Genomic DNA, 15,844 nt, shown 5'->3' on the forward strand with positions numbered 1-15,844 from the left:
AAATTACTATGCTATCTTCCTTAAATGGATTAATCTGGAGACTATCGTACTTCCTTAAGCTAAGTCATTTTCTAAAAAGAAAAAAAAAGGTCAAATATTTTCTCTGATATGGGGAAGCTAACCTACAATAGTAGGAGTATGTAGAATAGAAGTGTGGTAGATTAGACAATGGGTAATGAAGAGAAGGGAGGGGGTTAGGAAAATAAGGCAGAATGGGCAGAACTGAGCAAATTACAAAGTTTTAGCTTGTAAAGGAGAAAAAATACAAAATAAAGACATCCTGATATAGGTACCCGTGGGACATCTGAAATCCTACGAAAAGTGTAACTGCATTTAGCCAAGGCAATGTCTCTACGTCCCTTTTAGAAGATAAAGGGTTGCAAGGGGTCTCTAGCCCCACAGCTGCCCACACAAGTGCTCAGGCTTTTCTGGCTGTGAGACATATGCTTGTTCAGCCTTGATGCTAAAACCCCTAGCTCTCCTTTGGAGAGCTTGCGTTAAGGAGCAGGGCCTTTTGGCATCAAGGACTAGAAGGTGCTCCGTCTTCCCATATTCCCATACTGTTGTTAATTTTGGGTGCAACACATTCCCCGCTCTCCTCTTCCACTTGCATGAGTTCCTCCTTTTCTCTCCTGCTGGAGACCGACTTGCCAGCCGCCTACCAACTGGAACAATCAGCCCTCAGGCCACTAGTGGGCAGTCGTCTTTCTTGATAACACTCTGTGCTAGGAAGTGTCATGCAAAGCCTATGTGGTGTGGTGATTATTACCACAGCAAGCCCCGGGCCAGGAAGATTCAGAAGGCACACACGGTAGCCATGTTTTTCATCAGGAAGTCATCAGGTTAGTAAGCTAACTTTATGAATTAGGCTATTTTAATTGTCAGCTTGTTGATACATATATGAGATTATATAAGATTGATAATTTTAAGCAATATTTATTTTAGGCATATTTGGTTAGAATTGATTACATAGCTAGGAGGATCTTCTCTTTGCTGAATAAGTTCTCCTGGATTTCATGAATAGTCTCACTCCTGGATTCTTAAAAAATATGCTTATGATCATACATAATTTTTCAAACTAGTGAAATTGTAAAATGACTGATAAATGTAATTTATTTTTCAGAAAAACCTCATACAGTTCTTTTGGTAGTTACAGTGTTGTAAAAGTGAAAACTCGAAACACTGAATTTTTTGCTAGTACAATATGCTGTAGATTAAAATCTAAATAATCTTATAAAGCCTATTTGTTGTTGTTGTTGTTGTTTAACTTAATTTTATTTAAGTTGTCATTACTGATTATCAGTGTGATTACTTAGTATGAGGTCATACTCAGTAGGGTGCTCATTTAGTTTTCCCTGAAGATAAGTGATTATCTCATAAAAAATTTATAAAGCTAAGTATGCCCCAGACTCAGACAAAAATGGCTTAATTGTGGTATATGACCTCAGAGAAAAAATTATAATGGAATTGTCTGTTGTCTGTGTGTTTAATGTGAATAATTTTTGTATTTTATTTGCCTGGGTTGAGTTTGCATTTTATGAAAAGAATTCTATATAAAAATGATTTTATATGAAAATAAAGAGTACACAGATTTTGAAACAAACATAAGTTATCCCAGCCAATTGCCAAATACCAGAAAACAGCCAAATAAAAGATAAATTTCTCAGTCAGAACCATAGTTATTTCTATTATATTTTTTATGTGTGAAACTTTTTTTAAAGTTTGCTCTTGTGTTTTGTGGTGCTAACTGGGTGTGACTTTTCTGTAAGCTCAATGTATTTTACAGGGTCAGCTTACAGTTCTAGTATGAGAAAAACTGTTGTATTTCTTTTCCTCCTATGTTTCTTGCCTTATTTTTCTTTGACCCTTCTAATCAGGAAAAATCAATAAAATTATTAAATCAAGAATGTGAGAGCTGATATCATACTTTGAACTCATATCTTATTTTTCTATATGGGCCTTTGTTAATTTATAAACTGGAAAAAGAATATGCTAATTTTTACTGTCTTGCCTTTGGTCAGCTATACACTAGTGATATTCAATTTATCTTTTCCGCTTTGGTAAAATCCAACCTCTCCCAAAGGTTTAGACACTAAAGCAAATGGAAAAGATATTCTAATGTTATTTTATTGTTATTTTTACATTTTTAAAATTTTACTTTTATAAATGTGGTTTTACTGATAAAACACAACAGATTGTTTTTTTGCCTTTGTTCTATTTTGGAAGTAAATACTACATTAATTTTTTTTTTATTTTAGGAAGAATTTTTGAGCTTGTTCTTTATTTATAAATGGAGTTTGTTCTGAAGATTAAACAAAATGTATTCATTGTTGCTGCATTTCAAACTTAGCTGGTACCTGAAACACAGAAAATGTTCAGTACTTATTAGCCATTGTTATTTTCATGACTTAGAGAAATTTTTATCTTTAAAGTAGGGTTTTTAGTGATTAGAAACTAAATTTTCCACGCACAGTGGCTCACACCTATAATCCCAGTGGCTAAGGAGGCAGGAGGATCAAAAATTCAAAGCCAGACACAGCAAAAGTGAGGTGCAAGTCAGTGAGACCCTGTCTCTCAATAAAAATTTAAAAAGGACTGAGGATGTGGCTCAGTAACCAAGTTCCCCTGAGTTTAATCTCTGGTACTCTCTGCAAAAAAAAAAAAAAAAAACTAAAATTTTACAAAAATTTATCTTTGATAGATCAATTTGGTTATGCATTTACATAGTAGCTTAAATGTTTGAACTGACCCGTCATACTTATTGATGTTTAAATTATAATATCATTGTTGCATTAGTGATGATATATATGATTTAGCTTTATTATAAATTTGGAATATTAATCAATTTTCACTTTGTGTGAAGAATCAGGATAGTTTCTTTGCTCAGGAATTGATATTAACTGCACAGAAGTGATAGCACTAACTTAGTAACTCAGAGAAATCAGTTCCATTCTCATCTCCCAGTATTTTTAACAAAAATCAAAATGATTTTACAAATATAAATAGGTACAGAAAATTCTTCACATACATTATGTAGAGATACTTTTGTCTCTAGGTAATTTCAAAGTAGAGGATATTTACATCATTTATTCAGATGCCACTTTTCTATTTTAATACATTCTGTTTACCACTTGGTATATTTTCTATGTACCCATATAATTACTGCCTATGTAATTATTTATTGTTAAACAAATAAGTACTATGCAGTATATTTAACCTTTTATCACAAACATCTAGTTAATTCTCTATTGCCCTCAATTTATTTTCATAGAACTTATTTCCTTTTAGCCTAAAAATTTTGCTTTAACACTTTCTATAGTTTAGATGTGCTGAAGATAGAGTTTCTCCACTTTGGTCTGTCTGAAAAGTTTATTATTATGCTTGTATACATGAAAGAGGTTTCTATGAGGTACAGAATCCCATGGCAGTACTTTTTCTTCAGATTGTAAAGAATCTATTCTCCATTTCTTGATCTTTCATAGCTGTTGTCATTATCATTGTTTCTGTTGAAATATTAGATGTTACATTAGATCATTTTTTACATCTATATAATGTCTTTATTTATTTAATGCACTTCTATGATTTTTCCTTTAATTTTAATTTTCAGCAAATTGTGGAATGTTTATATGCTTGGATTTACTTAATTAAACATTTGTATTCTTTTTGCATTTTTCTTAAATTCTTGGTTTTTTATTGCATATTTTAGTCAATATTCTCTGTGTATTTTCTTAGATATTTGTTTGACCCCATTCTCACTTTCTGCTTCTAGACCCTAATTATAATTCTTTTTTGATCTTCTGTATTGTATCTCAGATCTTATGTTTTTTTTCTTCTTCTCTATGTTTTTCCTCTTTTTATTTTAAATACTTTCTATTGATTATGAGTTTAGGTTCACAAATTCTTTCCTCAGCTATGTCCAGGTTACTGAGCAGACAATGTAATAAAATCTTAACTTGTCATGTAGTGTTTATTTCTAAAGAATGTTTTTAAATCTACTTCTAAAATAATGTCTTTTTATTTTCTTATTTTAAACTGCCTGTATAGTAATTACAATATGTAGGGCCCCTCTGGTTCTACTGATTTTAACCATGGGTCACACCATCATGCTCCTTCCTTATTGTGTCTAGCAATATTCATGCAGTAGATATTGTATAAAATACAAGCGGGGACTGAAGTAAGGTATATTCCCTCTGACTTCTAAAATCCATGCCCCTTTTTTAGACTGATAGTGTGCTGAGGCTGTGGTGAGTTGCAGGAGGCTGAGTGGATTAGATCTCCAGTTGATCTAGGGCTGGGCTTTTTGCTTCTGGAGTTTTAATTCAGCTGTCCTCTGGCTTTGTGATTTATGAGTCTTATGATCTGAGCATTACTGAGACTCTGGTAATCTATTCTTTGACTTTAAAACTGCGCTTCCAGCTTTCTAAACTGTGGAATATATCTTTCTGTTTTAGATCTCTGATATCCACTTTAGGGCTATTGTTGAGGTTTTTTTTTTCAATTTTTAGTTCCACACTTATAAGGAATAGTAATCACTGTGCCTTTTTAATTATTAGAAGTCAGATTTTTTTTTTTTGATTGTTGAACAAGCGGTTCAACAGAATTTTCTGAAATAAGAAGTGTTGTATATATGCTTTAACATGATGGCCATTAGCTACGTATGCAAAGAAGAAAGTGAATTTTTAGTGTCAATCAAATTCAAGAATTATCTGTAACTACAGCCCATCATAATCAGTGGTATAGGTTTGGGTCTTGTATATGTTGTAAAAGCAAGAGCTCACTGTAAGTAGCCATGAGAACAATTCACAGATCGATTGATCATGGTTTTAAAATGTTTTAGATGTTCTGCCATTTTTAAACATATGTGAACTATTTCATTTACTTGTAGGTAAACCCCACTCTGACAAAAATCTAGCTTTACTTCTTATAGTTTGAACACACTCAGCTCTGTAGATCTTCTAAAAGTTCAAAACAAACCAGCCTGAACAAGGAGGAATATGTTATCAGGCTAACAGTCTATGAAGATATATGTAGAATTTAATTCAATTCCTAACTATGTCCTGTCATACACACCCCAACACACATAAATACACACACACTTGTTAAGAGATTAATGCCATTTAAGAACTTGCCAGGATGTGGACTGAAAGGAGGAAACTATGTACAATTGGGTGTCTTCACTAAATTAGACAACTTCCCTTCAAAAACGTACTTAGGTGTTTTTTTTCTGTATAAAGCAAAGGCTAAATTTTACTACAACCTGAAAGCAATAATTAAATTGTTTAAAGATAAGAAGGAAAGTCTTTTGACGTTGTTCAAATTTTTATGTTCTTTTAGGAGGATAGTTCCTGAATTTATTTTTTCACGTTTTTTTTTTAAATTGATTTTAAAGATTCTGTTTCTGAATTCCTATTGAAATCACATTGAGAATGTTATTGGCTCTATTTATTTTACCATTGGAAATTATTTACATTTTGTGAGAGAAAATGCAAATGTGTGTGCTTTTTTCCCCTTTCTGTGTAGCTGAAATAATTTGCCAGCATAAAAATTCTGGAGGAAAAACTCATCTGTTCAACCTGAAGACTGTTTTCAGACCCTGATGGTACATTAGCATCTTCTGAAGTAACATAAATTATCCCAAAGCTAACATAAATTATCCCAGAGAAGGAAGCCCTACAGCTATTTGAAGAAATAAGGATAAGAATTTTTATTCTCTATACAATGATGTAAAATCGTGTTTGCTTTTATGAATAAAACTCAAATCATATTTGTAAAGTAGATTTTACAGGGTGATTCTAGATGTCACTTAAGAAAGCACTTTAGCTTAAATGGTTTTGGGACAACAAAAGTGAGAATCTGAAAAATAATGACACTTGTTATTAGGTTGTACAGAGTACACAAAAATAAAACTAAAGAATCAAGTGGCATATTTTTTCTAAACAACATTGTCTAGGTTGGTTGATTTTTAATCTTGCCTCTTTTTATTTCTTAGTTCTTAGTGTGTCTGTGATGATTATGGTTCTGAAACTGTTATGTTTGTAGAATTGAATTGCTCCTTTTACTGTGTGCCATTTCTGGTAGAGACACAATCTTCTTTGAGGCCAGATGATTCTGTGACTCAACCCAAGATATTTAAGCCAAGAGAAATAATTTGACCACTAACCCACATGTTATGAATATTCAACTCATTTTAAGTAAATAAGTGTTAATTTAAGCTAAATAGTTTTATTTAAATATACAGTTCCTACTCTTATGGTCTTAATTCCTAGGATTACCAAAAAATAAAAATAAAAATAAAAATCAAATGAGTAAAAAAATTGCCAGAATGTTTTATTAAATACTTAAGTTCCTTGTAAGTTCATTGTAGGAAGAAATTTTGTGAGACATCTATGTTCTGCAAACACCGCAATAGATTGAATATTAAGTACATTAGAAAAATTTAGTAGAGATAATGAAAGAGGTCAGGTCTTAACTCAAGATAGGCTTTTGTAGGCAGAGGGGAAGTAAATCTCTTGAGAAGAACAAAATGACAGTGAGCAAAGATGTAGAGCTTGATCAGAAATAGAGGTGAAAAACATTATATCAAAGTGATAACTTTTGTCAAATTAGAAGATTTTGTGTGCTATTCTGAGGAATTCTCTATTTTTTCCAGAATCATTACTTATTCTGTTTGTTTCTGTTTTTCTGTGTATCGGTTTTAATCAACTTATCAATTTGTAGGGTAATATTTATGTTCCCCTATTTTAAGAGTGTAAAATTTGTATAAACTTTAAGAAATGTGAATAATGTTATACTGTCACATTTTATATTCATCGCAAATATTTGTGTTTAGTGTTACACATGAGCTTCAAAAGACCCCAGAAAACATCAGTGCCTAGTTTTTGCCTTCATAAGTATTTTCATAAGTGTCAGTGATTTTAACTATATAACACTGAATGTATATTTTAACTAGTAATATTTCTGCATGAACCCTAGGCTATGTCATATCTTGATGCAGTGCAAGTTCTGATTTGTTAACCACATATGTATCACACCTCCACTCTTTTCATATCATGAGTGGATTAATTTTCAAACAATAACAACAACAACAACAACAAAATATTTCTAGCCTTAGCCATTGTTGTTAAGGCTTGAATGAAGACAGCTCTCTTTAGTGTACCATTGGGGACTCAGGATTGCAAAGTTTCTTTTCTTACCTCTCCTCTGTGAACTCTAATTGGAATTGTTTACCTTCACTACCCATGACATTTTGGAATGAAAGTTTTATGGCTCTCTTGTGACTACCAGGTATTTTTTGTGGTCATAACAGTGGGCGCCATATGAGTAAGCAAATGAAAGAGACTATTGATGTTAAACATTCAGGGAGATGACATTTTCTTACTCCACACATTTAAAAATAAAAGTATGAAGAAGTATTAATTAGAATTTATTCATTTTTCTTACTGTTAGCCAACAAAGGAGGAAGTCTGTCAGTTTTAATAAGATATATAAAACATATGAAAATACACAATTTAAAAGTATTTACAGAGCCCACACCAGCCTATGAAAGACTCAATCTCACAGTAGGCCCTAGTCCATCCAACCATAAGAAGACACCCACTGGAGCCCAGCCTTCAACATTAAGAATCAATTGGAAAGCCAAATAAAGGACACTTACTGAACACCAAATGTACAAAATTAAAACATATCTAAAACAGGACACATTATAATGAAAATGTGTAGCGTACAGAATAAGAATAGAATCTTAAAAGCTGCAAGAGAGAGGAGTCTGATTACATATAGGGGGAGACTAATTTATATCTCAGCAAATTTTCAACCCAAACACTCAAAGCCAGGAGATCATAAAATAACAAATACCAAGCTCTGAAAGAAAATTGATGCCATCCAAGAATCATATGTCAAGAAAAATTAAGCTTTAGATTTGATGATGATATAAAAACCTTCCATGATAAAGAAAATTTAAAAGAATTTACAAAGTCTGAATTATAGAACACCCTAAGAAAAGTATTCCATGAAAAGGAAATTAAAAACATGAATAAAAATCAGCAGAGTAAGGTATCACACTAAAGAAAAACCTAATCAGAGGGAAAAAACAAGTCATGTTAAATACCAAAAATAAACAAACATGGCTGCAAATACAAATCATGTCTCAATAATAACCTTGAATATTAATGCCAAAACTTACCAAACAAAAGACATAGACTAGCAGATTGAATTTTAAAAGACTCCAAAATACAGTGCCTCTAAGAGAAAAGACATCCACAGACTGAAGGTGAAGGGTTGTGAAAAATAATACTTGTCACATGGACTGCAGAAGCAATAGGGGTTTCTATCTTCATAACATATGAAGTAGAATTCAAGCTAAAGTTAATAAAAAATATAAATAAGGACACTACATATTGCTCAAGGAAACCATACTTTAACAAGACTTTACAATTATAAATATATATGCCCCAAACAATGGAAAATCTATGTTCATCAAACCAACTCTTCTCAAGTTTATGAGCCAAATAGACCATAACACATATTTTTTGGTGATTTTAACATACCTCTTTTATCAATGGATAGATGTTCCAAACAAAAGTTGAAATAAGAAACTATAGAACTCAATAATGCAATCAATAACATAGACTTAATTGACATATAGAGAATATTTTATTCTTCAAAAAGTGAGTACTCTTTTTCTCTGCAGCACATGGGTCCTTCTCTAAAATAGACAATATATGACAAATCAACTCTTATAAATATAAAAAAGTAAAGATACTACCCTGCATTCTATCGTATCATAATGGAATGAAATTAAAAATCAATCATCAAATAACAAATGAAAGTTAATCCAACACCTGGAGAATAAATAATATGCTGCTTCCTGAACAATAAGTTGCAGAAGACATTAGAAGAAGAATACAAAAAAATTAGAGATGAATGAGAACATAGATGCAACATATTGAAATATCTGGGACACTATGAAGGCAGTTCTAAGAAGAAAGTTCATTGCATATAGTTCATTCCTTAAAAAAGATAAAGCCAAAGAATGACTTAACTCTATATCTCAAAAAAAAAGAAGAAAAAATCTATACCCAAAGCAACAGAAGATAGGAAATAATATTAAAGCTGAAATTAATGGAATTGAACAAAAGTAATGATTGAAAACTTGACAGAACAAAAAGATGGTTATTTTAAAAAATAAATAATATTGACAGACTCTTAGCCATACTAATAAGGAGAAGAAGAGAAAAAACTCTAACACACTAACATACATGATTTAAAAAAGAAATATCTCAACAGACGCAATAAAAACTCAGAAGATAATTAGAAATTATTTGAAAACTTGTACTCCAATAAAATAGAAATTATCAAAGGCATCAACAAATTTCTACAGTCATATGATTTGCCCAATTGGAATCAGGATGACACACACAATTTAAACAAATTGGTTTCAAAAAATAAAATAAAAGAAACCATTAGAAGCCTACTAACCAAGAAAGCCCAGGACTGGATGGATACCCAACTGATTTCTAGTAGGCCTTTAAAGAAGCACTAACCCCAATACTTCTCAAACTATTTTATAAAATAGAAAAAGAGATTACACTTCCAAACACATTGTATGAAGCCAATATCACCCTTATTCTAAAACCAGGCAAAGCGATATCAAAAAAAAAAAAAAAAAGAAAACTTCAACCTATATGTCCAAGGAATGCAGATGCAAAAATTCTCGATAAAATATTGCAAATCAAAAAACAAACAAACAAAAATATTGAAAAGATTGTGCACTATAATCAAGTGGTATTCATCTCAGGAATGAAAAAAGGGTTCAACATAGAGAAAGCAATAGATGTAATTCATCACATTATTGACTTAAAGATAAGAATCATATTATCACCTAAATAGATGCAGAAAAAACTATTGACAAAAATGCAAGCACCTCTTCATCTTCAAAACACTAGAAAAATTAGGAATAACAGAAACATATCTCAACATCTTAAAGACTAGCTATTCTTAGCCCCCAGTCAGAATCATTCTAAGTAAGTTAAATTAAAGGCATTCCCTCTAAGAACTAGAACAAGACAGGGATGCCCTCTTGTTTCTTATATTCAACATAGTTCTTGAAACACTGGCCAGAGCAATTAGACAAACAAGAGAAATTAAAGGGAGGCACATAAGAAAAGAAGAACTCACATTGACACTATTTGATGATAATTTAACTCTGTACCTAGAAGACCCAAAAAAATCCACCAGCAAACTTTTAGAACTAGTTAATGAATTCAGCTAAGTAGCAGGATATAAAATTAACACCCATAATCCAAAGGCATTTCTATATATCTGTAACATATATTGAGAAAAGGAAACAAAAAACAACTACTCAATTTACAATAGCCTAAAAATAAATAAATAAATAAGATGCTTGGGAATCAACTTAATGAGAGAGGTGAAAAATCTATACAATGAAAACTACAGAATCCTAAAGAAAGAAATTAAAGAAGACCTTATAAGATAGAAAGATCTACGTTGCTCTTGGATAATCAGAATAAATATTATCAAAATGAAAATACTACCAAAAGCACTGTAAAGATTTAATGAAATTCTGATCAAAATACCAATTACATTACTCATTGAAATAGAAAGAGCAGTCATGAAATTCATTTGGAAAAATAAGAGATCCAGAAGAGCTAAAGCAATCCTTAACAGGAGAGTGCAAAAGATGGCATCACTATACCTGATATTAAACTATACTGCAGAGCAATAGAAATAAAAACAGAATGATATTGGCACCAAAAATGACAGGTAGAAAAAGGGTACAGAATAGAGGACATAGAGACTAACCCACAAAATTACAATTATATTAGACAAAGGTGCCAAAACATGCATTGGAGAAAAGACAGTCTCTACAATAAATGGTGCTGGGAAAGTTGAAAATTCATATATAAAATAAAATTAAATCCCCATATCTCACCATGATCAAAACTCAACTCAAAATGGATCATGGACTTAGGAATAAAACCAGAGACCCTGTATCTAATAGAAAAATAGTAGCTTGTAATCTCCATCATGTCAGATTAGGCCCTAAATTTCTTAATAAGAATCCTACACCACAAGAATCGTAATAAAAAATTAATATATGGGGTGGATTCAAACCAATTTTTTTTAGCAAAAGAAACAATCTGTGAGGTGAATAGAGAGCTTACATCTGGGGAGCAAAGTTTTACCCCTCACACATCAGATAGAACACAATCTCTTGGGTATATAAAAAAACTGAAAAAGCTAAAAAAAATAACCCAATCAATAAATGAGCCAAGGATATGAACAGACACTTCTCAAAAGATACAATCAATCAACAACTATGTGAAAAAATGTTCATCAATGCTAGCAATTAGAGAAATGCAAATCAAAACTACACTAAGATTTCAACTCACTCCAGTCAGTATGGCAGCTATTATGAATACAAAATACCCTAATTGATTGCAAGAATTTGAGGAAAAAGATACACTCATACACTTGTGGTGAAATTGCAGATTGGTACAGCCAATATGGAAAGCAGTACAGAGATTCCATTGAAAATAGGGAATGGAACCACAATTTGACCAAGCTATCCCTCTCCTCAGTCTATTCCCAAAGGACTTAAAAACAGAATACTACAGGGACACAGCCACATCAATGTTTATAGCAGCAAAATTCACAATAGCTAAATTGAAGAAGTAACCTAGATGCCCATCACTAGATTAGTGGATTTTAAAAAATGGAGTTGGAGGAGATAATGCTAAGTGAAGTTAGCTAATATCCCCCCCCCCAAAAAAAAAATGCCATATGTTTTTTTTTCTGATATAAAGAGGCTGATGATAGTGGAGGGAGTCATGTGAGGAATATATGAACTCTACATAAAACAGTGGGGTGGGAGTGGAAGAGAGGTGGCAGGGGATGAGAAATAATGGTGGAATATGATTGTCATCATTTTCCAAAGTACATTTTTGAAGAAACAAATTTGTTTAGTTCTAAATGCCAAACACTGGAAACACCCAAACGGCTGTAATTGGTGAAAAGACACATCCATACAATGGAATACTTTGAGCACTTAAAGGAAGAAACTACTAATATAATCAGAAACAGAGATATATATCAAAATAATTACACTGAGAGAAAGAAGCCAAAAAAAGTTCCATGTGATATAATTCCATTTACATAAAACCCTAGAATAAGCAAATTAACCTACAGTGACAGCAGAGAGGTAGGTGGGTGGTTGCCTGGAGAAAGGGACAGAGAACCATAAGGATAGAAGTACAAAAAAATTTGGGGTGGTGATGGATCTGTTCATTCTCCTTATTGTGATGATAATTTCTTGGGTGTGCACTTGTTTCAGAACTGATGAAATCATACTCTTTAAACATGAAGTTTATTGGGTGTCAATTAGACCTCAATAAAACTGTCTTTAAAAAAGCTACCTGAATTTTATAATATCTATTTTAAATTTCCCCTTTTCCATTCAGCATACCAACAATCTTTCACTATAGTAAACTTACTCATGTAACTTCTTAAAAAACATCTTTCCTTTGACCTTTACTCTATATAAACATGATTGTAAAAGAAAATTACTATTGGATAGAAAAGTGAACAAATTGGTATCCCTGGATTGCACAGTTGTCTGTTTACTGGCTTCAAATGAAGTCTGAATGTTTAGCTAAACTACCAGTACTGAAGGCTCAGTCACTGAATACTGAAAACATCATTTTTGCAAGCTGCCCTAAAGCAATTCACTAATTCAAATAAATATTTGCTGCACATGTGCTCTCTGTATGGCACTGTTGAAAGGGCTTGATTTCATGCAGAATAGACAGTTCCACATTACAAAGTTATTTCATGTCTTCTTTTGGAATAATTTGTAAGGTATAGCAACAGTTAAATCACAAGATGAAAGAATAGCCATGGAAACAGGCCACAGATAGCCTTGAACAGTGACTCTTCTAAATAAAGGTTAAAATAATAAATTTCATTGATAACATGACTGAAGAACTGTATCCTAACAGCTTAGAATTCCAAAATGACAAGTATCTCTCATATCTTAAGTGAACTCAGAAAAAACATTAAAAATTATTTCCACGCACAGCAAATATGGAGTCTGCCAGCTCTAAGAGGTCTTTCTGGCTTAGAAATATAAAAGGATGTGAAGACAGACCCCCAAATGATTTTTTTTAAATACCCATAACAATAGGAAGTTTTAAGTAAATTCTCTAAAAAGAATACTCTGTAACAGCATATTCTTCATTACTGAGCTCAGCTAACTGGACCAAGAATGGAAATTATTATATTTTATAGATGATACAAGCTTAATTATTCATCACAAATAAAACCATCCATAGCACCACCACCATGTTCAAGACACTTTACAGCTTAGCAAGGACATCCATTTGAAAACCTTCCACTATCCCTTACAATGATACTACCCTTTAAAGTTGTTTCTGTAAAAGAACCCAAAACCTACTCCATTTGTGTACAATGAATCGAAGCATTTTCTATTCTCATATATAACTGATTAGAACTAATAAATAATTTAAAAAAAAAAACAGAAAACTCATGCCAGATACACAAAAATCTATAAAAATCACTTGTCAGTGATAACTGTGGATGGTATGTGCTTCAGATTCGCTCAGAAAGTTACTCTTCTAATTTTTTTTTTTAGGTTGTCTGCCATGTTTTGTGTTTTCAAAGGTACAATTTTGCTAAACCATAAGCTTTTAGTGAATTTTGGTTGACATGATTCCTCTGCAGGTGTTCCAAACACATCATACCCAAATTTATATCTACATTAAACACTACTTACTAATCCTGAGTGTTCAGTAACCATGGAACTCAAACCATGAGCTCTCCAAGCACAATATTCAAGTATTCTCATCTTCACTGAGAAGCAATATCCACTAAACAAAAGATGAAACCAACCATAATATTCAGCTTTTGCATCTTCTATTTATTGATTTTTGGAGTTTTACAAATGAAAATGGTTTGCTTTAGGTAAATTGGTGAAAAGAAAGCACAGTCATTTAACTGCTTATAATTAAAATTATGAAACTTTACATCTCACCTCTGATACTGATTTTAATTACAATTTTGAAATAACACCTGCTACAGCTTGAGTTCCCTTGAAGCTAAGAGCCAATTTGTAGTTTCTTGTGATCCCTTCACTGTCAATTATTGCCCTCCTAATGCATTTTATTTTGAAGAAAAACACTGTTTCATGCAGTAAGATCTACTTGTAATTTGCAATGTGCTTGGCACTGTGATTACCAGTTTATATGCAGCAGCTCTGCTCATCCTCACAACAATGCTATGATGGAGAATGTTATAGACAGGTAGAGTGTCACTGACCTTAATATACTTGTCCAAGGTCACTGAGCTACTTCCCATTACTAACAGCACACAGTATATCTTGAAACTTTTATCAAGAGGGCCGCAAATGGGACCACACCTGCCAGAGAATATGGATTCATCCCACCCTGACTACTTCCCATTTAATCTAAGCACATTTATTTTTCTCTATTCACCTTAATCTGACCATCTGCCTTGGCCTTTTAAAAAATAATTGTTCTCATGTTTATGAACACTGGTCTTCTATTTGTTTTACATGAGGAGAAAGATGTCTATATGAATCTTCTGAGTAAAGATTCTGCTTTAGCGAAACTGTAGTATGAATGACAGATGGCGGGTGCCCTTGGAGCAGCCCCTGCAGCAGAGGCGTGCAGACTCGAGCTTCCCCCGCCCTCCCTGAGTCCCTGAGCTGCCTGGGACCCCCACCCAGGCCTCGATGGTGCTTTGCTGTCCAGCCCCAGCCCTGCCGCCTGGCCCCAGGCCTGGCTGCAGACGCTCCCGCCTGGAGCTGCACTGTGCCAGGAGCCACCCAGCGGCCACTTGCCTTTCCCTTCCTGGAGCGCATTCCTGACCCCCCTACCCCCACTTCTGCATCACCAACTCGCTGATCACCATATTGGTGGAGCTGGAGGAGGCCCTGCTGCCCATAGGCGCTGAGCAGGCAAAGAGGGCCGTGAGTGAAGGTGGTGGCAGCGGCAGACGGGGGCAGCGACAAGGCCTCCGGTGGCCTTGAAGTGCAAGAGCAGCCGGGCAAGTCCGGCGGGCTGGTGGTGGAGACCATCAGCAGGCTAGGCGCATGGTGGCTCATGGCTGGTGCACATCTACGTGGAGGCCAGGAAGGTGGCGGGTTTGACCAGCAGAAATGGAGCGCACCTAACTCAAGTACTGGGAGCTCATGCTGGTGCAGAACTACACACTGCTGCAGGTCAAGGGCACAGGTGCCAATAGCTCCTTCAAGTTCAACTGCGAGAAGCTGGAGGCCTGTGAGCGTCGCGCCCCACCCCTGCGCCTGACACGCACAAGTCCAAGAAGTTGGCACAAGCCCAAGAAGCTGGCGGCGCAGTGCAGCATGGACTCCTGACTCACCAAAGGTGCCATGGCTGATGAGTGCCTGCCCCCAAGGCTGCGCTTCCAAGGACAAGGGCAGTAGGTGGTGGTGGTGGGGAGTAAGAAGGTGAAGAATGCAGCCAAGTCCAGCGGCCCCAAGGTGCCCAAGCACCACAAGTGTGAGCCCCTGCCCCAGAGTGTCCAAGGTTGAGGGGGACCATCCTGGGGGGCCTGGCCTCCCTTCCCTCATGAGCCATGGGGAGATTTTTGAAACAGCCTGGGTGATTACCTGATTGGCTCTCCCCTTTGGCAAAGGCCATCACCATGTTTCTGGCCCCACCTGGATGCCAATGGGCTGGGCCCCAGTTAGCAGGCTCGCAAAGGCAGCCGGCCCGCTCCTTCTTGCTGCCTCTGGACTCTCCACAATTGCTCTCGCACTCCTATC

General features: G+C 34.5%; 1 pseudogene; it reads right to left on the reverse strand.

Annotated features, from left to right (window-relative positions):
- Positions 1–15,160, reverse strand: part of LOC143389529 (transmembrane protein 132B-like) — a 61,973-nt pseudogene extending 46,813 nt beyond the window's left edge.
- Between the last annotated feature and the right edge of the window lie 684 nt (positions 15,161–15,844).

Source organism: Callospermophilus lateralis, unplaced genomic scaffold (genome assembly GCF_048772815.1).
Source record: "Callospermophilus lateralis isolate mCalLat2 unplaced genomic scaffold, mCalLat2.hap1 Scaffold_63, whole genome shotgun sequence".
NCBI classification, from domain to species: Eukaryota; Metazoa; Chordata; class Mammalia; order Rodentia; family Sciuridae; genus Callospermophilus; species Callospermophilus lateralis.